The 27,876-nt window shown below is 35.2% G+C and overlaps 1 long non-coding RNA gene across 1 annotated transcript in view; it reads right to left on the reverse strand.

Moving 5' to 3' along the window:
- Positions 1 to 2,231: 2,231 nt before the first annotated feature.
- LOC143215227 (uncharacterized) overlaps positions 2,232 to 27,876 on the reverse strand; it is an 87,495-nt gene continuing 61,850 nt past the window's right edge. The window contains exon 4 of the long non-coding RNA XR_013010327.1: positions 2,232 to 2,573. This is a non-coding gene — a long non-coding RNA (uncharacterized LOC143215227). The remainder of the gene's footprint in view (positions 2,574 to 27,876) is intronic.

Raw genomic sequence — 27,876 nt, forward strand, 5'->3', positions numbered from 1 at the left:
GTACAACATTATTAGTTTAAGCATAGTAAGAAATTCAAAAAGGTATATGTTATATAATCATTGATTATATTAATTATTAATGATGGCTGAACCACCGGACGTAACACTACGTATGTTCTCGTCATTATTCACAATTCTTATTAAAAATACATTCTAATTAATATACACATAAAATTATAATATCATTAGAATAGAATTTTGTTCATTAGGTAAAACTTTTTAGAGTCACATTTAGGTCATACGATTTTTAAATAACAGAATATCTAACAAATAGTTGCTCATTTAAAATTTTTTCATTGAATACGGTAATATTTTTATTCTGAAGAATTCGAAATGGAACATTCAATCTATTATCAATCGTTGAACAGAGACTACTAACTTTGTGGAATTTGTAACAGGTGAGATACGTACTTACATTGTCAATACTAAGATTAGTGTTAAATCTGAAGAGACAGTTGAAGACGTAATGCGGAAAGATAGGCCACGAAACGTGACAACTGACACACTAACCGTGCTGCTGAAATTCCGCGAAATATCCTTTGACACTTGATACTACACTGCAATTTGTATGCAAATAAGTACAATATGTCTGTATTACTTGAGACTCGAACTATGGAACAGATTTAAATAAGCTGCTACGAATTTCTTGTTCTACAATTCTTAAAATCATGAAAGGGATGTGTTTTAAAAATCATAAAGAGATGTGTTTTGAAAATCATAAAGGATTGTGTGTGTGTGTTAGGGATTATTAAATGAATATAACAATTCTCACTGCCATTCTAAGATGCGAAATTGTGAACATTTGAAACAGAGTATATGTCTTTAAAATTTTGTCGTTCTCGAAAAAGTGACAATGTTCTTGTTTTAGAAGAAACATTAATAAACTGACGATGTAATGTAACAAAAATTTATAGACATGTGTCATAAATATATTAAAAATGAACAAATAAGTATATAATGTCTCCAAGTTATTATCGTTCTTGAAACAATGGGAATGTTCTTGCTCCAGAAGAAACATTAATGAACTTGTCAGTTCATTTTTGGCAATCATCATCACTGGCAATGTAATGTAACAAAAATTTATAGACATGTGTCATAAATATATTAAAAATGAACAAATAAGTATATAATGTCTCCAAGTTATTATCGTTCTTGAAACAATGGCAATGTTCTTGCTCCAGAAGAAACATTAATGAACTTGTCAGTTCATTTTTGGCAATCGTCATCACTGGCAATGTAATGTAACAAAAATTTATAGACATGTGTCATAAAAATGTAATAAATGAACAAATAAGTATATAATGTCTTTAGCTTGATAGTCTTTAGTCTCATAGTTCTTGCTCCAGAAGAAACATTAATGAACTGACAATGTAATGTAACAAAAATGTATAGACACGTGCCACAGATATATTAAAATGAACAATTTTAAGCTTTGTATAACTTTTATGACTTCTACTATAATTTTCTTAAAGAATGTAAGAATTTAGAAACAATGTAACATCTAGATAAAACATGCCACATGCAACAATATCGTACTTGCTGATTGAACCTCTTGGTTTAAATCAATAATTAATAAATAAATAAATAAATAGCTCGTGTACTCTCAATTTTGCGTGTAACTGTACCTCGGACATGTTCACTCTGTGTCGACAAAATATTCTTACGCCTCATTTCTTGCGGCATCGGCGTCAAACCGAAGAAACCAAAGTAGGAGCGTAGCGATTGAACGGTATAATCCGTTTCAGCACGGGCCTCATCATAAAAATGCATCCTCACGGAGCATTTTCTAAAATCTCCGCGCGCATTGTTACATAGGTATTCCTCTCGCACTCTCCCCTCCCCGCCACATTTGTCTACCGTCGGAGCTTGTTGGATCTGTCTGGTCTTTTCTCCCATAGAAAAACCGTGGCAGTCTCATTACACTGACGGGGCGAACAGCTCGCGGAAGAGCATTGCGTCATGGAGAATTCTTCTTACTTGAGCCACGGCTGGATATATACAGCTCAAAATACAGGAGAAGACGAAGAATAGACGGTGTGTTACACGGGCAGGGCCTGAGGATCGAGGGAGTACGGGGGGCTTTTGTTGCGGTTGAAATATTTGAAAGCGATGTATCTTTCGACGTTCTCCATCCTACCGCCTGGTACCCTCATAGTAGAACATCTTCCAGGTTCCTTCTTCGGCTTTTCCTTTGCCCCTCTTCTCTGTCCCACGTTTCTTTTCTTTCTCTCTCTCTATCTCTCTCTTTCTCTCTCTCCTCTCTGCCTCTTTACTTCCTGTATATATCGGCTACGAGGTACAAGCCACATCGAGCAATATCTTAAAAACTCCAACTGGCCCGCATCCAAAGTTTGGGACATCGCGGAATGATTGTTACAAACCCCCGAAGTTTGTTTCTAATATGCCAATTGAATTCCGTCTAATGTACGAAACGGCACGATGGCAACTTGCCCCCCGGTTGTCATTAGACTGCGGTCCTCCGGGCAAATAGACAGTGGATCAAGAGCGTGGACACACTGACAAGGGACGTTCACCCCCTGCACTGGAACGGCCAAGCTGACTCGCGGAGAAGGCTGCGAACAGAATGTATCAGATACGTTGTTAATGACTTTGTAGAAAAATTGTGGAATTTCAAATAATAAAAATATTTCGTGAATTTAAAAGTGTTGTTTCTTACAATTTAAACCCTCTGAGGAATATTTAACCCTTAGCACTCGAGTGGTGGCTCGAAGTCACCGATAAAAATGGCTGCACTATTATTCATAATATTGTTTACATAAATATGTGTTGGTATCTAATCGATTACTACACATTTAAGTATTGTATGAGCTATTATATCAATATCATATCCATAAAATGAATAAAAAATAATGGTGATCGATTATAAAGGGTCAGATCAGAGAAAATATCAAAAGAGTCTAAATCATTTAGACGTTATTGTAACACCTGTAATGTCTAGACGGCGAATTTTATGCAATTATATAAATAAAGATATGAATAAATATGAATTCATACTATTTTCAACGTATTAAAAGTATTAAAGGATAAAGTAATTTTTTACATAAAATACACACCAAATTTTTATTTTCCATAAAGATCCGCAGTCTATAGGAATGTCATATAAAAGAAAATTATTACGAGAGAAATTGAATTTCATTGAATATAGAAACTTGTTGTTTTAAATGTTATCTTTATGCGAAATAAAAATTGCAGAATAATCTTGCAGGATAATCTGCAGCCAAGACATGAACGTCTGCGATTTAGTAATTGCTATGACAAATTTTTTCAGTTTCTGATTAATTGAATAAATTGTTTCGGAATGATACAATATAAAACATAAACCTATCAAAATATACGTAAATGATAAACGATAATGTACTATAATAATAATGTGTGTAAAATGATTCGTCTACAACCCGAGATTCCACAAATTTATGGCCGTAGCGATTATAAATTTGCGTAAAGATCTGCAGTTCGGTTATTATCACAATAGCATAATTTTACGGTGGTGGGCGACCATGATCTATTGGGTCATCGATGGGAAAGTAATATCGGTTTTTGACCATGTTGAGATAAACCATTCCAAATGGCTTGGTTTCTATGAAAATCGCATTAAGCCGCTTACAGAACAACGGTGCAGAATTATAGAAAACAATGAACAATTAGATAATCGATTTAATGAAATGATAGCACCATGCCAAATTGATTTACGTGTGCGCCCAAAGGACCATTAATATGTATCAACTCAATATAACAAATTAACGCAAAGATTAGGTCTATTCGTGCGAGCATCAACTATCAGGGAATAAATTACAGTAACTCGAATCACGCGCAGTGTCCTATTAAAATGAATTAATTAAAGATAACAGAACAAATGGACATGCTGAAAATGATGAAAGGGTTGTATGAGAATATGCATTGTCACGAAGAAGAGTCGCTGATGATCTTTGAGCAGCGGACTAATTCTCACAATTAATCGATTCGTCGTTTCAACGTAAAATTCACCGATTATAGTCGGTCTCTCGGATAAGAACATTTTAAGCATTTCTTTGTTCTCGAAGTTGCAGGACTCTATAGTATAGTCTCTTCATCGTCTCCAAGGTAATCTCCTCTAAAGCGCTTATCTTCAAATTTCTCATTATGACGAGCATATGGAGGTCACCGGTGCATCGCTATTATAAGAACACTTTACACGAGGTTTCATTCGGTATTACATAAATGTTAATCCTCGTTCAATGACCATATAAAAAAAAGAAAAAACAGGAAGCTCAACAAATAAATTATGCTCACACGAACGATTACACGAAGTTGTGGGTCGAAAGTTTCACGGTGAATAACGAAACTGCAGAACAATTATGTCGGTCCGATACTTATCGTCGACGTTATTGCCGTTAGAATAATTAAAGCAGTCGTGGAACTTTATTTGCAAGCCTGTGTACCTGGAACTGTGGTAACAAAAGTAATATACTACTTGTTGTGGATTTATTTACAATCGGTAGAAAGGTATCGTTGAATCGACATGGATAGCGGATAAATGAATTGTTATTTTCATAAGGGAAACATTATTATTATTATTATTAGTGTTATTATGAAATATCAAGTTTAATAGAACCGAATATATCGGATTGTTGCGTAGATAATGTTGCATGTTCATAATTAAAACGTTATTATTACTATTATTCTTATCACTATTATTAAATAAATCAAGTTTAACAGAAAAAGTTACTGTACATCAGGTTACTGTATAGATAATGCTGCACATTTTCATAATGAATACATTATTATCATAAATATCATATATATTATTAAGTATAAGATATCAGATTCCTATTGAGAAAATTGTAATTTAATAAAAATATTGGTCTTGTTAGAATATTTTACAGTGAAAATTCATGCGAAAAGTAATATATGATACATTTATTGCAAGAATGAGTGGCTGAAAGAGAACAAAATAGAAGAAACATCCAATGTAATTAATATTACTGGCACATTATTCACTATTGAAGTTGTTAAGGGAAGAAATGAATTTTTAAGTAATTCTGTGTTCTCGTAATTGATGCAGACAATTTTTATTCTGCATAGAGACCCGTCCATTGATGAAATACCGTGACTCTTCTATATGCGCATTTAGATTTTAGATTTTCAGGAACTGTAATCCCTGCATCATCGTGAAATCGCGAGATTCCTCGAAGGAAGCCGAGCGAGAAGGTAATAGATTTCGAGGTTAGAAGCAGGCCGACCGAGATGAACATTTCCGAGAAAATTTCTTGACAGTCTACCCACGTGCTGAGCCGCCCACGCTTACTTCCACACGTAGACGTGCAGAGGCCACATCCACACGCAATTTAATTTCATTTAATATTTTCCAGCTGCTACGAATATCTCATCGGCGTAAAGACCCCTATCGTTTTATTTGCAGCCGTCGCTGCTGTGCCGACTTTTCTCGCTACCGTTTTCTTTATTCATATTTTTTTTTCTCCTAATTTTCTTTAACTGTTATACACCACGTCCATCATTTCGCGCGTTTAATTTTACCTATCAAATTCCGACGCTAATTTGAAATATGAATGCTAATCCACCGGATTTAATGCATTTATTACAAAAGTGCATAGATGATATACGAAATATAAAATGTTAGAAAAATTTTTAAATGCTGTTATATTATTTCCAACCTATTAAAATAATTTTAATGATCATTGTTCAGGCAGGATGTTTAACCGCTTTGTATTTTAAATGCTCATATTTTCACTTAACTCCTGTTGACTCATTTAAACAATTTTGAGTCCGGTAAAGTAAAGAGCAGCCCTACATTTATCTAATATTTATGAAAATACCGTTCAGGTAGAAAAATTTTTATTTTGTACGAAGATCCGCATACATTAAGCATTTTACTTACAATTTGTAGCATGAATATGTTTTTTAAATTTAGCAAAAAATGTTGAATAACGATTATTAGAGAAATTAAGTTTTTTGTACTTCATTGGTATTTTACTTACGAGTTCTAGAGAAATGTATAAAGGTAAATCTCTGAAATACATCATTAAAATTGAAACAAAGGGGAGTTCACGTTATTATAAGAATATTGGAATTGATTTTAACTTGGAATACGGAATAATATTTAAGTGAACATTGTATTATATATAATAAGCATTGTATTAAACCTTTAACCATCATTTTAATCAAATATTCTTTAAGAATCTTTGAATTCTTTGTCTTTGCAAAATTAATCGTAAGAGAGTAAACACTTTGATTAAAGAACTTGTAAATTTGCGACAAACGTAAAAAACGTTAATTTGTAAATTGTGTTATTTTTGTAGCAACAAATATTTTCACTCCAGATGCACATTGAAGTGATGCACTGACATGCAAAATTTCGTACGTTGAAGATTCATTAATTAAAGGAACCGTGCAAACGTTCCGCGATTTATACATTTAAAATCATGTTCCATAATTACTTCGGGTTCGAGAAGTGGAGAAACGCCACTGGTTTATTGACCTATTGCAGAAAGTAAAAGAGCTGCGCATAAATTGAAAGCGCAGTGCTTTAACCGTGGTGAACTAGGCCAATCAGAACACTTCGAGCACCCTTGGCGAACTTTCCGTTCCCTGTTTATTTGGGAACTGAATGGATTGTCCTTGCGACTGGCAGAACTCTAAATACGTAAAACTGTTTCTGTTATGCTATTTAAATGACGCGCGAAACACCTTCCTGGAAATTAAAAAAACTAAACCGACAGCACAATAGTACTTTAAAATGAAAATATATCAATTAAATATTCGCGCTCAGGATTAATGTGATCTTCTCTAGGGCATGACAATTTCAAAATATTTAAAGAAGTTAATTTGAACTTCAACTGTTCCGCTACATGTCCTCGAAATTTCATCTCCTCGCGCATGAAATATTTTCTTCATCTCGTGCATCTCCGTGTCCTTTTAAACCTCCAAAAGAATTTTTATACATCTGTGAAATATTTGCGAGGGAATTTATGATTAATTTTATTCATGGTGAAATATGTAATTCATATTATTATTTCATCAATTATATTATTTAAATACAATTTTTAAAATTTCATTACAGTCCCAGACAAAAAGCAAATGCAATTTTTCCAAAATTTTCAGTACACATCATCTACTACTACACTAATTCCTTTTAGCTTTGCCGAAAAATTGAGCCAGTCCATTTATGAAAATTTATTGAGGCTGCTCTGGGTCCAAGTAGACCCAGATATCACTATCGTATGTTGGAAATAGATGTGGTCAATTATATGAGCCACTTTATTTGTATTATATCAATGGAGAAGTTTATTAAAGAAATTCTCATTCTATCTTTTTAATGATGGTAAAAGAAGCAATCGGAAAAAAGTAATTTTAATAGTAAATTGTTTGTTAATAGCCCAGGGACTTGGTCAGTTTCATTACTACTCGGACACAATTTCAATTACTGAAAAAGGAATTCGAAAAATTTCAACAATTTATTTGACAATCCCTCCATTGACAGTCTAATTAAAAATCACCAAACATCCCTTTGAACAAATCTTGCAAATGTTGGTAAAAGGAACAAAAAAGAAAAAAGGAATAATTTGCATTATGAAAGAAGAGTACGGTATGATTTGAAAAAAAAACTGAAGAGGAGTAAGAAGAGAGTGTGTTGCTCAGAGGGCGCCAACTGCCAACGTAAATACAAATCGTTAGATTGGACCCCCTGGCGAACCCTTCTTCGTCTCTATCAGACCATCCACCACTGTCACCCCGCCGACGTCCTTTTTGCTTATTGTGTCGAGCCACGCTTGAATAATTTTCCGTTTTCTGCTTTCTCGCGACTTTCGCCGGCGACAGCAAATAATAACTGCTATCCTGACTGAGACTGGGCCCGAAGCACTCTGAGGCTGCGTCAAGAGAGAAAATTCTGTTTCTCTCGTTCATCTGCTTCTCTCCCGACTCGTTTGTCTAAGGACCTGAAGTGCGAATCCATACTTCAGTTTCTAATCATTTTTAGCATCTTTTTATCCTCCAGCATACTCCATTGCTGTACTATTAACACTTTACCTACCGCAAGCCAATTAATTGGATTTTTAATAATTGTGCTGTACCAAAAGAAAGTATAGAAATTTCTTTTTTTTATCTCTATCTGAAATGAAACTACTAGATGACGTTATTGAGGATGACTTGTTAGTTCACAATGAAAATTGCTGTTGCTATTGAAGGTTTCCATTAAAAAGTGTTCAGCCATGTACCATAGATTTTTCAAAATTATGCAATAATCACCGGTCGGTAATGTGTTAAGTGCAATTCCTTTCTCTACAAATATATTGCATTCTTAATTTCCAACTATTTGATAATTCATCTAGTCCAAAGATTTTTTTACTCCCGGATATTGATTTTTCTTTTGTGTGCGATTTGATCACATTTTATATTGCGTAAATAACAATAATGAATCTTTAAAACTAATATTAATATTTAAAATTAATATTGCAACAAAAGGAATTGTGAAAATTTGACATTCTATTGGAATTTTTATTTCAACTTTACAGTAAGTGCAGCAACTGATACACGCTTTCAAAATTAAATAAAACACTTGAACAGTTGTAAAATATTACGAATACAGTAGAACCTCGATTATTCGAACCAAACAGTGAAACATAAAAAAGTTCGTGTAATAGAATAATTATTTAATTACAATTCTAGATTTAATCTCTATTGATTTGTACAATAAACAGGCATAGTAGTTCGGATAATCGAGGTCGTATTGTGTCGAGACATCAAGTAGGAAATATTTAAAAAATGCAACATGAAATACAAAATGTCAGAAAATATGAAACATTCAAGGTTAATTGTCAAGCATGAATTGAAATACAAAATATCAGAAAATATGAAATATTCGAGATTAACATTCAAGAATGAATTAATATATTTCAGAATGAATTTTTGTCAGATTGTTCCAAAAGTTCTTCTCGTAACATGCATGCTTGACGTTGTCGAACAACATTTTTTTGTTAATGCGCTTAATTCCCTAACATTTCCGTTATTTAACCATCCCATTTGCTTAATTAAAAAACTGTTCCAAATTTCCGTTCTGTGCATTGGTCGAAAGCAGAACGAACTTCCGGGGCAAGCTAACATTGAAACCAGTAGGTGTTATTGCAGAACCACAATAAATATTAATGAAATACCGCAGCGTTCTACATTGATAAAAAACAATAAATGTGATCGAAAAACGATAAAGCGCGCGTCGATGCACGAAGCAGATTCAACTTCATTCTGGAATTATTTTTTCACCACAATTGTTTCGTAAATATAACCGCAATTAATTTTCGCCGCAATTGGATCATTGAATAACAAATGAAGCGCACCCTGCGATCATTTTCTGTACCGAGCAAGTGAAACCAAAATAACTACGTCCTGACCTTCGAGGTCGTCTGAAATTTTTTTTCCCAAATTTTTTTGACAGGTTCATATAAACATTTTGCATGTAATGGGAATCTAACGAGATATTTATTGCTATTCATAGAAAATAATCTTTTTCATCGGGAAGTGGTTTAAAATTCGATTGCAAGATTTGACGCATACAACAATAACAACAGCAACGACAACTCGGCAAGCTAACATAAGCGTGGTAAAAAATACATATTTCCAAAATCAATTAAAAAATTAATTTTTCGGGTTCCTTCGTAGAAGCTACTTCGATTGTGTCATCAACATTTTACATGTTATGAGAACTTATTTAGTTGGTCTCACAATTAGCTGAGACACCCTATACAGTTTATAAAAATAAAATGGAGAAGATCCATCTTCTCTTCCGGACAGCTATTGAGCATAATTCTTTGAGCAGGCTGATCGTGATTTTAATTTGAAATCAGATACGCATCGGCTGGTTGGTATCTTGATGTCGAAAACAATCATCGTTTAATTTCAGTGGGAATATTGGTTCTCCCACGGTGAGAGGTAGCATATTACTAATAGCAATAAATCGTGCTCTGATCGGATCGACCGATTTATCGCGGGAAAATTAAAACTACCGGACGCGACGCGCTTTATTCCAAAGTTAATCGGTTTTCCGGCCGTTTTCGCGGCCGGATAATGCATTCAGAGTTTGACAACCATCGTGGGACTTGGAGGACCGCGGACAAACAATGGAATTATGTTTTCCATGCTATGCTGGACACGTTTCTCCCCTGTCCCTGCTGAATAACCACCAATTATATAACAGGTTGCACATACGCGCGCCTCTGGAATAAAAACTATCGAAACTTTTCAACGGCGAGTCGCATCCCGGCCATTGTTAATATTTCAAACATTTTCTCGAAGACCTGAAACACGCGTACGCCGGAATACAGTCGCATTAAAACGTCCGGAGTTTATTATGTATCGCGTTGTCATCATTATGCAAAATATTGTATACCCGTGTTAACGCTAAAACCTAATAACACTTTGTACAGAATAGCATTAACACTCCATTTGCTCAGTGAAAAGGGTTTCAATTAGTAGTTACCGAGTGGAAATTAATGAGCTGACTTAGTGAACCGAGCCAGCTTCCAATCTGCCTTGTAATTTTGTGTGTTCATGCTAATTGATTTTGGTGAGAATCTACTGTGCTATTAAGTGTCAACGAAAATATACATCATTCGACATTTAGAGGCCGATTCGAAATGTACGTTCACCACAGCCACCTGAAGATTGTCGTTCAGCATAATGGTTCGTTTATTGCATAGACATATACATAGAGATAGACTGCGCCGTCTTATGGGCGAGTTGAAGCCCATAATGGCGGCGCGCGGTACAAAGAGTGAGAGAGAGAGAGCATTAGCCGGGGTCCATAGCGCTCTCTTTCTATATGATGTGTCGACACATCAATTAGAAAGAGAGCGCTATGGACCCCGGCTAATGCTCTCTCTCTCTCTCTCTCTCGCACGCCGCCATTGTGGGCTTCAGCGCTTCGTACAGGCCGCGCAGTCTATCTCTATATGTCTATGGTTTATTGAGAAAATATTATTTTATTCTATTCAAATTTCTTGTGACAACGCCAGGTACCCTGTACAAGTATTAATAGGATTTAATTTTTCATAAAAATGCCTACTTCGTTCGTATAAACGAATAGAATTATTAATAATTATATTATTAGTAGACTGCGGATTTTATGCACATTTATGACAAAAATGAGTAGGTGTAATTTAAAATGGCAAAAATATTAGAAACCTTTAAACATACTGTTATATTACTCTCAACCTACTAAACATAATAGGGAAGAAACTAAATTTCTATCTCACTCCAGTTTGTTGCAATTCAGGTAAGAATGTTTTATTTTGCATAAAGATCCGCAGTCTAATTATTAGTTACTTGATAATGAAGTTTGTCCTTACTGTATAATATAGGTCATCTCATAACTAATAAATTTATATGGTGACCACCGCGACAGTCGACTTAGTTAATCATGGAGTTTGTTTATAACTCACGCCACCTCATGCCGAAAAAGCCACGATGTTATAGCAGCGAAAGCTGGCCCAGTAGCCCACATATCCCCTCGTAGTTTCCGGTGAGTTCTCGGAGGCATCGAAAACAGAGCAGCGCCTTAACTCACCGGGGAATCCGATTTCGAATGTTACGAAGTCATTCGCAATAAATTCGAGCAACTCCCGGGGAGCCAGAGTCTCGAAATCCTAGGTCGTTGCATACAGGTGTACGTGTAGATTACAGAACATTCGCCGCTTACAATGGTCACATGGTTGAGTACCGGGGCCGACGTAAAAGAAAGAAGCGAAAGACACTCGGAGAACGGATAGGCGACTTTATTTATTTGTGGATAGAATTGGTACACTACGGCGCGAGGTGACGCTCGAAGAATCTCAAGTGAGATGTAGCTGGCAAGAGGACCACCTAAACTATAAAATTCTACCTAAATCACCGGATACGGTAAACTGTCTCTTCTAAATTATGGACATATTACGAAGATAAATATTCCCGAACAGGACCGTGTGAATTAAAATAATTATTTGCTTGAGCATATATTAAATTTGCAAGATGGACATCAATCTACATTTATTTTTGAACGCGTTTGTAAAGAAAATTTTCTGCTCGGCCACGCTAATAATTAAGCACAAGATAAAGGTTATTCTACTTTCATAAGCGTTCGCGGGCGAGTGTTGTCTGGTATACAGCTGAAAGTATGAGACTAGATTTCGTAGCTAGCTACCTTGATAAATATTACATTAGAGAAATTTAATTAAATCGTGTCGCAAGGGCTGGATACAAAATCCATTAAATCTGGTGGCAGAATTGTTGACTGGGCCATTCAAAGTCGCTGTAAATGTTACGTAGTAATTATGTTATTTAACAAATAACAATACAACAGTTTATGCCTTCGTAAATTCCTAAAATTTAAATCTTTAACGCTAGACTGTGGATTTCATGCATTCACAGCAAAAATGAATATGTACACGTAAAATATAAAATTGTAAAAACAATAGAAGAATTTGGGAACGTTGTTACATTCTTTTCGGCTTATTAACTGTTGGTTTTTACAATTTTTATTTTGCATAAAGATCGTTTAGCTATTTCATAAATAGCAGATCTTGCAAAACGCATAATCGAAATTTTTCGAATGAATTGCACGAAATATAAGTGAAATTGAGAATGTATTTCATGTGTTAATAATTTTAATAAATCGAAAATAATACAGCAATATGTTTTTTGTTTTAAATGTATAAAAATCCTCAGTCCACTAATTTTAAAACTCGATACACATGCGCAGATGTAAAAATTATTTAGAAATAATTGCTGAAATAAACATTATTTCATAAATGTCTGAGATTAAAGTATACGGTATACGAATCATGTTATATCGAGGGAGAACGCTAGGTGCGTTAGAGAAAACGATCGAGAGCGAGAACGAACCCCTTCAATTATGGAATACGTAAATCAGCAATGAATTACTCAGACACGTCGCGGCATTTTAGATGCCTGTGATGTGGTAGAGTGACATAACCGCGTGTGATCCTTTGACGTCTGTTTAAGGACTACGTGCTCCATTTCGCATCGGGATAGAGAATATACGTCGGATCAAAGGGTTTCCACGACTTCCCAGTTCGTCTTTCCTCGCATTTTATTGCGCTCACCGAGGAGCTCCAAGTATCCTTTCAAAAGTCTTCGGTCTCGCCATGCTTCGCGTGATTTCGATCCGTGCAACCTTCTGATACATTCCTGGTCCAATAAGCTGAAACGCCCTCGGAAATATTATTTGATGATACGATTATTTGACGAGCTCCGCAGTCCTCTTCTGCTTTAACCCTCTTTATCAATCGTCAGCTACATTCTCATTACCATTTCACCGAAAATATATGCTTTTTGTTGAATACAAAATAAAAATTGTATTATTGGTAACGTCTTCCGAAGTAATTTTTGTCACTCTTTTGAATGAAAACGATTTTTTTCGTTGATTAACAATATCCTTGTTTTAAAAAAACTGTTGGAATACTGTCCTCTCTAGATGAAATTGCAGAGATATTTAATTGCTTTTTTTACTTCCTATTTTATTGTCTCAATACTTTTTCCGTCCAACGGTATTTTTTAATGTTTTAATACGTAATATTAATGTAATTTTCTCATATGATAAAGTATTTCGAAATGTATACGATCTAACTTTGAATTTAAAATAATAAATATTTTTATTTACAAAAAAAGTAAATTATACAATAATGTAAATATAAATTTCACTGAAAAGTAAGCATAATATATCTATAATTCATATATAAACTTGAAATGATTGAGATATAGGAACAAATATTAAATTTAAACATTTAATAAGTATATTTATTCTTGATAAATATATTATTAAGTATATTGGATGAGTAAACAGAAAATGTATTATAATTAACAATATATAGATACGCAGACTGAAATTGTGGTAAATCTTTTGATCACATGAACTAATTGGTTAAATTGCGAATGAAACGTCAAAGTGTTCATTATGGCGATGTTACGTCACTGCGGGAATTGTTAATTACCGAAAAGACTGTTTTCAAACATTTGGGACATTTAGAGAATAAATTCTGTACATTGAAATAATGAAGAAAGTTCTTGTGCTACGTGTATTGGATAAAATTTAATTTTTCAGCTAGAAGCTGCTTTTTCGTCCCGCAAAAGAACCAGCAGAAACACTCGCAGGACAACCGCGACACAAAGAATACGAAAAACTTACTGCAAACTTATCTTCCATCTGCAGATGTTCGTAACTTTTCTTTCTTTCTCCCTCCTCCTTTTTCTTCCTCCGTTTTGTACTATGTCCTGCTAAGTTTCTTCCCAAAATACAAATACGCGGCGAGAAGTGCTAAGGAGTTAATGGAAATCACAATAAAGTAATCAATTCGAGTGGTTGATGCGACGATAAATAATAAATTTTAAAAAAGTATTAAACAGAATCATTCAACTTTCCCTTGAAAGTTTTATAAAAAGATTCAAATAAAATGATATTTTGAATTAAAATTTCGATTTTCTTGCACCTTTACGGTTTATATTTTATAAATGGATCCTGATGCACCTTTTATATTTATGTATACATATTATAAATGTACAAAACCACCAATCTGATAATCACTTTCGTGTTCATACATTATTGATCCATTCAAAACTTCTCCGACCTTAATGACATAAATATTAATCTTCTGTAATATATTTTGATGAGTCCGCTGCAAGCTCGTCAGCAAATTTGGAATAAACGGTGTCATATACATATAAATTAATTAAATATTCCATAAACTTTGCATAAAAGTCTATAGACTTTATGATTGTATAGGCATTTTTATGATTGTAAGACAGTTTATAAAATATCCGAGGATAAAAAGAATGCAAATAGCTCAAACAATTTTGGAAATTGTTTAATTATGTGTTTGGAACGTTTCTCGTATTATTAACCCTAACTTTGTATTTTAGTAACTTTAATTAATCGCAACTTGCATGTTCGGGTAGTCAATAAAGAAACATCACCAATTTTTTATCCTGCCTAATTTTAAACTAACAGGGCAACAAATGTTCAGAAAATATAATCCTTCCTTTAAATGCACAAGTGAAAGCCAGATACAATACGTAGGCTAGTTTAGTTCACTATACATTACACAATGCACAAAATTTGAGAGCACTGTTGTTCGGCATATGCAAATGAGTTAATTTGGTGTGTCCAGATCTGATTTGGGTTACCAGGCCGACACTTGAGAATTGACGGAAATTATACAATTAATTACATAACTACAATATTTCATATTCTTCCTCGGGGTACGAAATATATTCACGAGAAAATTAACTTCGCCATTATTTTTCTCAACTGAAATACCAAAACAAAAAGCTAACTGGATTACTTAATATAATCTGTCTCATCTAAAAATTATTAAAAAGAAATTATCAGAAATTAAATTAATAAAATCAATAAAATTATTATCAAAAAGAGAATATTTATCACAGTCTGTACCTTCAACCATTTTTCTCAACAGACATACAAACACTAAAAAAGTCATTTGATCTCTCTCTCACTTAATATAATCTGTCTCATCTAAAACTTATTAAAAAGAAATTATCAGAAATGAAATTAATAAAATCAATAAAATCGTTATCAAAAAGAGAATATTTATCACAGTCTATACCTCCAATCATTTTTCTCAACAGACATACCAACACAAAAAAAAACTAACTCTTTTCTCTCACTTAATATAATCTGTCTCATCTAAAACTTATTAAAAAGAAATTATCAGAAACTAAATTAATAAAATCAATAAAATTATTATCAAAAAGAGAATATTTATCACAGTCTATACCTTCAATCATTTTTCTCAACAGACATACAAACACTAAAAAAGTAATTTGATCTCTGTCTCATCTAAAACTTATTAAAAAGAAATGATGAAAAATTAAATTAATAAAATCAATAAAATCGTTATCAAAAAGAACATATTTATCACAGTCGATATCTTCAAAATGAAGATAAGTTAGTCGCGTTTAATCGTCCAAAGGTACGCTTGCTCCAGCACCGCAAACCTCAGACAACTGCTTAGTCTAGATTTCGCCTTTCAAGGCTGAATCTTTCATCTGGGACTAGGTGTGCATAGGTTATCCATAGGTGTCAGGCTCGCCTGGTATATCGCTGCAGCGCATTATTCCCAAATGACGAATATCAGGGCGGCGTAACAGGGAGCCAGTCGAATCGAATAATTATAAGCTACAAGTCTTCGTCGGGTTGACAGACAGAGTGCTGCTAAATATATTCAAATGAAGAAAGACAGACGTAGACGGTTTTCGGGGTGCGGGACAGGGTGTAGAGAGAGAAAGAGAGAGAGAGAGAAAGCGAGAGAGACTGCAGGGTACTGGACGCGGTACAGGAATTCGCATAGAGCATTACCAGGAAAAGATGTTCACAGATTGTGCCCCGGGGCAAGACGTATTCGGGTCACTAGTACGTTCTCCTCGCTCCCTCGGGCTTCTCTTTCCACACCTCTTACCCTCTAGCCGGTTCCTGCAGACGCGTAGGAGGATAAATCAGTCGTCCGCCTTCTTCATCCCACTCCCTCCCTCGCGGTCCCTCTCTCACGATCCTCCATCCTTTGCTTCCTACCTCTTTCTCCTTAACAGGCAGCTACGATCAGTGTCCCTCTTCCCTATTTTCGTTTCGAGCGAAACGTCAGGCGCACGAAACGGCTTGGAAATCGACGCGTGCAAAGCCAAGGGACGTCGACGCCTCTCCTCGGCTTAGATGATAGCCAAGAGTTGGGAATAACACGGTGAAAACGAACGCTCGGCGATTCAGGTGCTCGTGACGGCCGCCGTCCAGCCGAGACGGGACCCCATTGGCCGACAGAGTGTAAACCAGAAGCTTGCGTTTTATCGGTGTTGCTCCAAGATTGCCGGAGATCTAGGTAGGTTTTCAGGCTGGTTAGAGGGTTATGATTCCAACGACGATCGGAAAGTGCTCGCGGTGTTGGATTCCTTTCTGTTCTTCCGGATATCCTTCAAACGAGCACGAAGTTTATGGCCCGCTATCTGATATCTACGACTCGCATCATGGGACTCCTGGAAATTACTAGATATTGTGCAGCAGTGCTCACTTCAACTTGCTGAATCTGTCACACTTAACCTTGAAATCAGCTTACTTCTTGTGAGCAAGTGCTACGTTTGTTCAAAAATATTTAGAATTAGCGACCCCCGGAGGGTTAAAAGGCTAAGCCGATTTTGAGGGGGTCATAAACACCCTCCAGTCGATTTCCGTAGGAAATAGCGTCTTCGATGGCTTGCCAAGACCCTTTCTGCCAAGTTTCAACCCTATACCTCGTCTGTAAGGGTAGTTACAAGGAAAAAACTGAAAAACCCGTTTACCCACACTTTCTCCATTTCACAGTGAATCTAAAAATTGTATCAAATATTTGACATGTTTACCATACTCAGCCACATGTTTTGCAAACTCCGGTTGTGAAAAATGAAAAACACGAAAAAATGTAGATTTCATATCGAAGTTTAAAATTAACCCTTCTGGAGATTAATTCGATAATAGGATATTTTCGGTTAGGGTGCGTCATAGCTAAAAAAATAAAACCCAATTTTTCGACGTTTTTCGGATTCTCTCAATTTTTTAAATATATTGTATACACTGTTAACAAATGGATTTTGAAAAGTACAGAAATGCTCGGTTAAATATTTCGTTACACTTAAATTTACAGAACTATAGAAACAATGATTTCATAATGTGAGAATAAAACAACAACATTCTTATGGCAGTTACTTCAGTAATCTTCACCAATTTCATATAGATCCTAACGAAGTTTGGTAAACCTCGAGAACTGAATTGTGACAAAAATTCATTTTCAAGTTTGGTTAGCCAAGTCATGATTGTAAGTAAAATCACAAAGCACGTGCGAATTGCATGATATGTTAACTGTTTAATTATTTGCTGCGACACATATCCGTAAATGAACGAGAGCCTATGTATTTTTAATGCTCTTGGAAGTTAGTTTTGAAAGCAGAGGAACGTTAGCACCCAGCAATCTAGCACGGTCTTCTTTCCGCGGCATTTGTCCGTAGCGGAATCTGTCCACTGTCGTGCCGTTTTAAAATCTTCCAGCAGCTTTGTTCTGCCTGTCAGATCTCGTGACGCCACGACCTCGATATCTTAAAAACGGTTCATTATCGAGAAAAGGCCTGTCCTGTCGCCGATGCAGCGGCGTCGCGACACTTGAAATTAGCCGACGGGCCGACTTCGACGTTCCATACCTCTTGGCTGATTCTTCAAGGCCGGCCGATCGACGAACCAATTCGACTGCCAATTTCCACGACGACGCTGCCGTTAACGTATTCGGGACACTAGACCGTTGCCCTCCATCTTTCGTTTAGCGGCTCGACTTCATCGAATCATACGCTGACTCACATAATTACCCCCCACCCCCCACCCCCCTCACACACACATACACCTTGCGTCAATAACCGTGTACCCACTTTCAATGACTTTGTATAACGTCTTTAATAATCTTGTTGACAAATAGCAAATTGGACCTCGATTAATCAACTTGATCGGGAGACAAACAACCCGGACAAATTAAGGCCCGATGGATGATCGACACCCGAGGAAATAATTAAAATGTACATTATATTCCAAAACAAATTTTTTATTTTTGAAAATTTATTTCCCCCTTGATAATATAATCATATTTAAACGTATATTTGTTTATAATTGGGGTCTAGTTAATCGTGGTCCTACTGAACGTCCAAATTCTGAAGATTTAAGTTAATATTATTTTGTGAATCTTAGAAACACATTTATTTACAGGTAGCATCAATAGATGAAGAACTTCATTCTTTACTGATGACAGCGTGTTCCTTTGTCACTAATTGTTCTAATCACTGCATACCATTTATTTATATCATTATATTATTTTCGGGTCACCACTATAAAAATTGCTGTACCATTATTCACAATATTGTTTATATTATTAAGTATGTTGGTATTTAATCAATTACCACACATTTATTAATTCAGAAAATGAAAAGAATCACGTACAATAGAATTATTCTGGAAGAAACGCTTAATTGTCAAGTTAAAATAGCTCCGACTGCAAAGGGTTAAGAAACACATTTAATTTCTGTTTTTTACAATTAATTTAGACGATATCTATTTTGCATGAAGATCCGCAGTGATCAGTAAATTTTGCAACTTTCTATCCAAAAATGGATACGTGCAATTTAAAGCAGCGAACGAATTAAGAAGATATGAGGATAAAAAAAAAAGAAATTTCTATATGGCTCGTGTATCTTGCAATCAATGCTTACATTTTTTATTTTGCATAAAAATCGGCAGTCTACTTACGAGTATCCAGCGGAACGTTATGCAAAATGAAAATGTTGTGGCCCAATTGCAACAAACTGGAATGAAATATATATTCTTTAATTGTCTAGTTGGTTGAAAATAATATAAAAGTTTTTTTAAATTCCTCTAATGTTGTTACTGATGAAATTACCCCTACTCATTCTTATCATAAGTGCATAAACTGCCTCTGCAATTCCTCAATCATATCGCTGTGCTCCGGAAGTATAATGACACAACTGCAAAAATTGAAATTTTACAGGATAAGCAAAAGAAAAATAATTCCAATTTGTCTTAATAAAATGGCCTGTAGATTCGGTTTAATTCTTCTATGAGAGTAGCTTATAGACATTTTAGTTATTTCAATTTATAAAATAATAAATGCCAGCCTCACAGTAACCAGTACCATGTAAATACGTAATTGTTCTTCTGAAAATGCATCACAAATTTTACACTTCTGCCGTTATAGGAGTAAGGAAAACAAGTAAAAATTTTGCAAGTACAATTACGTCGATTTACAAACATCTAGTAAATGCATTTTTGAGCCCGGCAACACAATAAAGTTAATTTCACAAAATTTTACAGTTGCGTCATTATACTTCCGGAGCAGCGATATGTAGAACAGCAGATTAGGCGAGCATTGTGCGGCTGTTTATCAAAAAGGTGATATGTTTAGGTTCCGAAAGAAACGACTTTTCTTGTGTAGCACGCGTTTTCATGAAATGGCAGTTGCGTATCTACAAAGGAATTGCAGGTTTTCGCCTAACGAGCTCCAGAGACGTTCATCTAGATTGCTTTTCTCGTCGGTCTTTCGTTGCAACCGTATCCTCCACGAATTGTTTAACGTTTACCAACCGACACTGCCGCGTTGTAGCTGCTCCTTTATTTATTCGTGTATGTGGTTTGCTAGCGATGACTCTGTTCCACGAGATTCATCCAACAAAAGATGCGTCCTGCATGAGCGTCCGCAATGTTCAGTCTTTGTGCAGGACTATTAAGGGGGCCCCAGCTATTGCAATATCCGTGCCCATCCTTTCGAACCGTTGGCAAGGTAACGTATTACACGATTCGTTCGTTTAATAATGGCCCCCTTTAACGGCCCAACCGTGGCCCAAATTTTCATCGTTATTTATCAACCCCCTGGGCTTTGAGGTGACTAGCTCTTGCTAGTAGTAATCCTTTTTCGCTTAAAGATTTCAGTCTCGCTTGGTTTAGGGGATGTTAAGGGACACGCAACTTTGAATGCAATATTTTGATGGATATGCAATTATGGTCCTTGTGATTAACGTTCCGTGACGACCACAGCGTAAATTTTCCCCTGACCTGCTCCGCTGAGCACTACTTCCATTGTAATAATTTGAAATATTAGATCTATCAATTAATTTGTGATACTCAAAAGTAATTATAACTTTGTTTGCAACATACATATAATTGTACAGAACCTGCAGTCTTAGAATTCATTTCTAACCAATTTGAAAGTTTGTCTCCAAATGATTTTTAAAAATTTTATTTTGAGAAATAATACTTCATCTGAATTATTAGTTTTTTAATAGTGTTTTACACAGTCATCTCGACAAAGTGAACAACAATTCATTGAAAACATTTTAAATGTTGAGTTCAGGGTACACCATATTCATAAATAATAATTAATGTTTATTTTGATACAAATCAGGTCGAATTGAAGTTAATTTTCACTTCAGGTGACGAATATTTAGAAAATAATAATTAAGATACAGTAACAACATAAATTGTAATTATTGTTTCCTAAATATTGTCATTACATAAATGTTTAAACTTGGTGATCATTAATGAACATAATTGACGTAACACCTATTTGATGTAAATGATTTTAAAATATCGTATTTGACAATAAAAATTGACAATAAAAGTTGCTGAATGATCCTACGAAATGTAAGATGGAAGGCGAGATTTTATTGCGTAATGTAGCCTAAACTCAGGAATGGTATTTTTAAGGATAATGCGATCCCTTCTTTGCATACGGTAATTGAAAAATACATGTAACATATCCTCTTTGTGAGATAGTACGTTATCCAGTAAAAGCAACCACGTTTGATACAGAGCAAGTGCTGCTTAAAGTATCATGTTAGACGATCTTCTAGTATCCGTGAGTGCATTTTATATACATATACATAGACTGTATATACAAGGTGTCTCGTAATTAATAGTGATACCGAAATATTGATCCTTCCATGCGCATACAAAGTGAAACCCAACAAATCAGAATATCACTTTTGCATATAAAATCCCTTAATTTTGGAAAATTCGAAATGAAACATTTCGAATCACACACACTTTTCATTTTGCAATCATTTCTATTTTTGGTAATATTTATTATAATTGTTTAATGTTTTAAGCAGGAGAATGAAAATCGATCCATTTCATATTTTAATTTTAAATCTCCGCTTTTGTTTGCCATTAAATATCATTCAAATAATTATAATTACATGTATACCTATTAAACAGTAAAACAAGAGATTAAAATTTTTAATTTTAGTATAAATTTATTAAATTTAATTCAAGGAATGAAATTCTATTTGATTATGCTCAATGTTTAATGATCAAAATATGGACAGTAAATGGAAGGCTTAGAATTTGGTTTTAAAAATTTATTATATTAATTCATATTGAATTATGATATTGATATCTTTGTCGTTAACATCTTCCTGCAGGAATCAAATATTAAATATAAATTTTCCATCGAGGGTCTTCAATACATTTAATATAAGAGACCGTGGGACAAGGGGATCGAAATATTATTGAGAACATAATTAATTTCTCTGGACTTCCAATTCTCCAGATACAAGCATCAAAACGGGGATTTGCATGAACATCCGCAGTGTAATTATTAATATCGCAAGGATACAGCATACAGGTGAGTTTATCGTGGCGAAATGGATGACTTCCTTCTCAGATGCTAAGCACCAGACAGTACCGTTACTTTGTTCCCCATGATAGAGTTGACTCAGGGTGATAAAATGATAGGTCAATTTCGAAACGGCGCGCGTGTCACGCTTTACGGCCTCCATTCATTTTATCACGGCATTTAACCTGTCATGACACGCAACACCTTACCCCTTTCACTGCACCTTCCTAGGTGTACTCGGCGAAACGCATTAATTCGATATCAAAGAATTGATTTTCTGTTACAGGAAATAATTCGTCCCGTCGACGAGAATTTACCATTCTTAATTCACTTTTATCATTGTACGACTTCACAAACGAACGCGAACATCATGTACATGATATTCAAAAGCATATAAACAATCGAAATAATATGGAGCAGACTAAAAAGAATTAATTTTTACAAATAACTAAGCTATAGTGCACAAAACTAAATTTCGAATAAATATTTGAAAAGGTGGATGAAGAATCATTTAATACATTCTATTTGACCATGAAAATAGAAATATTTGTGTAATCAACAGTATTAATATTATTGGTAATAACTAGACTGCGGATTTGACGCATTTATGAAAAAGAATTTAATCATGTCATCAACTTATTAACATTGTCAAAGAAAAAAAGGAAGATCAGTTACTGTTACTTCCAATTGATGCCAACAAATTTTTATTTTGAAGTAATTACTAATACATTTCTGACTTTAATGGAGCGAATTTCTTTAATAGATTAATATCAGTGAAAATAAAAGTATACTGCCAGTAAAAATGCCAACGTAAAATGATGAATGTTGTCTTCTCTATTTTTGTATTACTGTAATATTTAGCTATTAGACTAAATATATGTATGCAACAAATAGAAGTACTTTTTCCATACAGAATATTATTGACAGCAACGTAATTAAGGTGTTAGGTACATTTTTGAAAAATTACTCCCACTGTCCCATAATAATATGTAGTAGCAAATGAATATTTAAACGGGAATTATTGGCGAATTGTAGCGCATAATTCCGAAGCCTTCAATCAAAATCAATGTTTCGTGACATCTGTCATTTGTTTTGACACATCTTTCAATTTTTAGGTGAACCAAATTATTACGAATTATAACCATTTTTCTAATTTCATCAGCTGATCGAAATCAATTGTTTTATTTCAATTGAATATCAACCCATTATAAAAGTAAGATGAAAAAAAAAACAAGTTATGCTGGAAGCAATGAAGAACGATGGCTCCAATAATTTTAAGCTCACGCATATAAGGAAAGCAAAGGGATCCTACCTACAAGTTTAAAATGCATTAACGAAATTATTGAAAAATCCAGAAACTATCTGAACTCTCAAAATAAAAATTAGGAATAATACTTTTAACTTACTGTTTAATATGTAATCTAGTTTTTTGATAATAAATGTTGCGTTCTACATTTATTTTCTTTTACTACTATTATTATGGCACAAATTAAATTCATCAACTGCTACTATTATTATGGAATCTGTCCCATTATATTATATCTCCCTCTGGGGAGTATAAGATAAGAGATTAAGGATGTTCTGGAGGTATATAAAAACGCAACAAAATTTTTGAAAATTTGACAAGATATAATTCTTACTAAATTAATGCAATTACCAAAGTTTGGGTTCGATTCACTGCACCATTTAAGAATTATAGCAACTTAAAGTTTGCACATTTTAACACGTCTTCTTATGGAGAATTCATAAAATTCCACTTCACACCCTATTTAAACCTTGAAAAAAACGCAACTAGAAACTCCAGTTTTCTTTTTATATGTAGTAAAAATTATGTAATTAATTATGTTCAAAATTTATTAGGATTCACTAAACGGTTACAGAGCAAAAAAATTATAAACTGTTACAAAACGTCAAATTTATCGTGTTGTCTCTCACTAGCATGGAAACGTGACAAGTGTAGGCCACTGAATATAGCTACAGAGGGTACAGTATTCGCAAAAGTTTAATGCAAAATATACTCATGAATCGCTTTCATTGTCATGTATTGATGGATTTCGAATTTCTTGTACTTTTGCCTACCATTGTACCTCCAGAACATCCTTAAATCAGTTGTTTTAGTTTTAGATTTTTCGACTTTAAAAAAATGTCTATTACCGAAAGCGGAAACGCAAGAGTCAAGTGCTAATAATTAGTAGCCTGTGCGAATTGGACGGTTGAATAGAGAGCGGCGGAAGGTTAAACAAAAATTCCCGACTCATGTATCTCGGAGCGGATAATGATCAACACGGAGTCGCGATTCAGTCGCGATTATAACTGTGAGTTTTGGAGAGCGCTTCCGGCCAGGTTAGCGGGGAAGATAAATGTTTTTGCTGTACCTGCCGAGATAGCAGAATGATTTATCTGCCCCTTAAATTAATCCGCCTCGGGGCTTGACGCGGTGCCACGCCGCCGGTGGACTTGGTCACCCGATTTTCTGCCGCTGACCAGTTTACTTGCTTTCGTTTGTCCACGCCGCACCGCTTTCCATGTCACCGACTCGCATTTAGAGAGACACTCGAGCGCGCAGAATCTTTCTGTATCGGGCCCACCGGGAGCATGAGCAATTTTAATTACAACGGGAACAGGATTAATATGCAGATGCTCGTTTCAACCGCGTCGCCAACATTAACCGTTTGGTTGGGATGTTGTTGAAATAAGTACGACGACTACCTTTAATTGAATAACGATGTCGACGAACTTTTACTTTTTCCTTTTGCTTATCATTTTGAAGAAAAGTTTGCGTACACATATACAGGGTGTTTACCTACAGGTGGGAGAAAATTTAAGAGGTGGTTCTCGACGATAATATAAGACGAAAATGAAGAATAAAAAAAATTGCGATTTCGGCTTCGTTGTTTAGTTATTAACAATTAAAAATCCGCCTAAAATGCTGCAACACTTCTAACAAAAGTATACGTTGCGTACGTCAGACAGGCGCGCGACAGTCTCGTATCAAGTGACAAACGCATGCATACCTTGGTTCTCATTTGGGGCCCCAGCCAGGTGAAAATGTTTAAAAAATCGGTGGACGACATTGAACCTACCTACTCGTTAAAATCCACAAGGGCATTTCTAATATCCGCCCTATGGAATTATCGAGTAGAAGGGGTCAATGCCCTTTCACTTTTAAATTCTTCTCACACATATTCATAAATCCTTATCCTGCACTATAATTGTTCATAACACCGTACCTAATATACTGGAATAAACGCACTAGCACTATTTACAATATCATACACACGCACTACGAGTTTACAGAGTCATGCGATTTCTGCGAACGGAAATCTTCGACGCGTGCGAGAAGAATCGTCCGTACAAGCTAGCATCTGTATGCACACTGATTCAAGACAGCTGATGAGGTCGATGCCAGATCGATAAAACAAATGAAGGTCTACAGCAAACTACCGTCCAAACATCGCGCGTTGCTATACCAATACATTGTCTATCCTGTTTTCACGAATTTCGTGATTCTTTCTCATTCTGTCTGTGACCGCGAAATATCTCATGTGTGTGCATTGACCACATTAGCTGTCTTAAATCAGTGTGCATACGGATACTAGCTTGTCCGGACGATTCTTCTCGCACGCGTCGAAGATTTCCGTTCGCAGAAATCGCATGACTCTGTAAACTCGTAGTGCGTGTGTATGATATTGTAAATAGTGCTAGAGCATTTATTCCAGTATATTAGGTACGGTGTTATGAACAATTATAGTGCAGGATAAGGATTTATGAATATGTATGAGAAGAATTTAAAAGTGAAAGGGCATTGACCCCTTCTACTCGATAATTCCATAGGGCGGATATTAGAAATGCCCTTGTGGATTTTAACGAGTAGGTAGGTTCAATGTCGTCCACTGATTTTTTAAACATTTTCACCTCGCTGGGGCCCCAAATGAGAACCAAGGTATGCATGCGTTTGTCACTTGATACGAGACTGTCGCGCGCCTGTCTGACGTACGCAACGTATACTTTTGTTAGAAGTGTTGCAGCATTTTAGGCGGATTTTTAATTGTTAATAACTAAACAACGAAGCCGAAATCGCAATTTTTGTTATTCTTCATTTTCGTCTTATATTATCGTCGAGAACCACCCCTTAAATTTACTCCCACCTGTAGGTAAACACCCTGTATATTGGGTTGGCAAATAAGTTCGTTCGGTTTTTTTTTTTTACATTGGAATAAATCACAAAAACCGGACGAACTTATTTGCCAACCCAATACGTACTACATAATATTTTCAAGTTGATGATACATTACTTTTGTGAAAGTTTGTGTAAAATACAGTAATTCCTCTATAAACGCAAAAGCCTTGGGAAGGCTCGTTTGCATTTTTCGTAGACGGACACTATTCTTTTGAGCTTCAAAGGCCGAGCCGAACGTAGAGAAGGACAACGCGTGTGAAGAGAGACCGCGCGCGGCCGAAGTGTGTGACTGCGACTCTCCGTGTCTCTTTCTTTCCTATACACTGTCCTTTCTTGCGCCCGAAACGTTCATCGTCAATTAAACCACTAATTACAGTTGAAATTATATCGCGTTTGGTCTTATTTTAATCAGAAAAATGCCACAAATATATTGGTGAAAGTTCCATTAAAAAAAAATAAGTAATAATACAAAGGATTTAATATTGGTATTATATATTGTGAGGACGCACGGGCCTTTGAACTGTGCCGACGACTGCGAGTCTCCGCGTCGCATTAGTAGTGATTCACACCGATATTTTTTTCTTTGCGTTTATAGAGGATTTACTGTATGTCGATTTTAAATACGAATTTAGTATATCTTATCATATTCTGTTCACTATTAAATATTTTAATAAATATTGATATTATACATTCTTTAGTTGACTGTGTTTGTGTTCTATATCTTCATATCCCTTCTGTCACGTAACTTTGCAACTGCATGAACAACAAAATAAATTTTCATCGTTGAGAAAGTATGTTTGATATGCTTTATTGGAAAACTGATTTCCAAACATTTTTTATCTACCACGAAGTTCAACGATATTACGGTAAAAATCAGCATTGAATCAGCTTCTTGTACGAAAACATCAAAAACTCCTCGAGCAAGGAATCCATGAATAATCTGAGAAATCGGAATGAGTTTACCGAGGTAGAGAGCATCGAAAACTTTTTGAAGGGAAGATTCACGAATTACTTGAGAGATGGGAAATGTTGAAAGAAAATGATTGCCAATACACCGATGAATGAGAATAATCCAGACTCCCAAAAACAAATTGGTACATGTCTGAAGTAAAGGGAAAATATAATGATTTCTAAGATAATCAAAACAACCAGTTCATGAATTTTGGATTAGACTGAAAACCTATTTAAGGTAGTCTCCTCCGAAACCAGAATGGTATACGTTTCCAAGTACCGTATTCAATTTCGAAATATAAAATTCATGGGTCAGTAAGATTAAGTGACCGCGCATGTTTGCTCGCATAACTTGTTAGTGCTCAAGTGGAACACATTCGTCCTACTGGTCACGAAAGAGTCAGTGTACCCCTAACGAGTCGTGCACCGTACCTCAGAGCCGTGCTGTGACAAAGCAAAGGAACCTCGGAGATATAAGGTAAATGGAACAGGACAGGTACAGAAGCGTGCTCATACGGACGATAGCCTGCAGAT

Source organism: Lasioglossum baleicum, chromosome 13, assembly GCF_051020765.1.
Source record: "Lasioglossum baleicum chromosome 13, iyLasBale1, whole genome shotgun sequence".
Lineage (NCBI taxonomy): Eukaryota > Metazoa > Arthropoda > Insecta > Hymenoptera > Halictidae > Lasioglossum > Lasioglossum baleicum.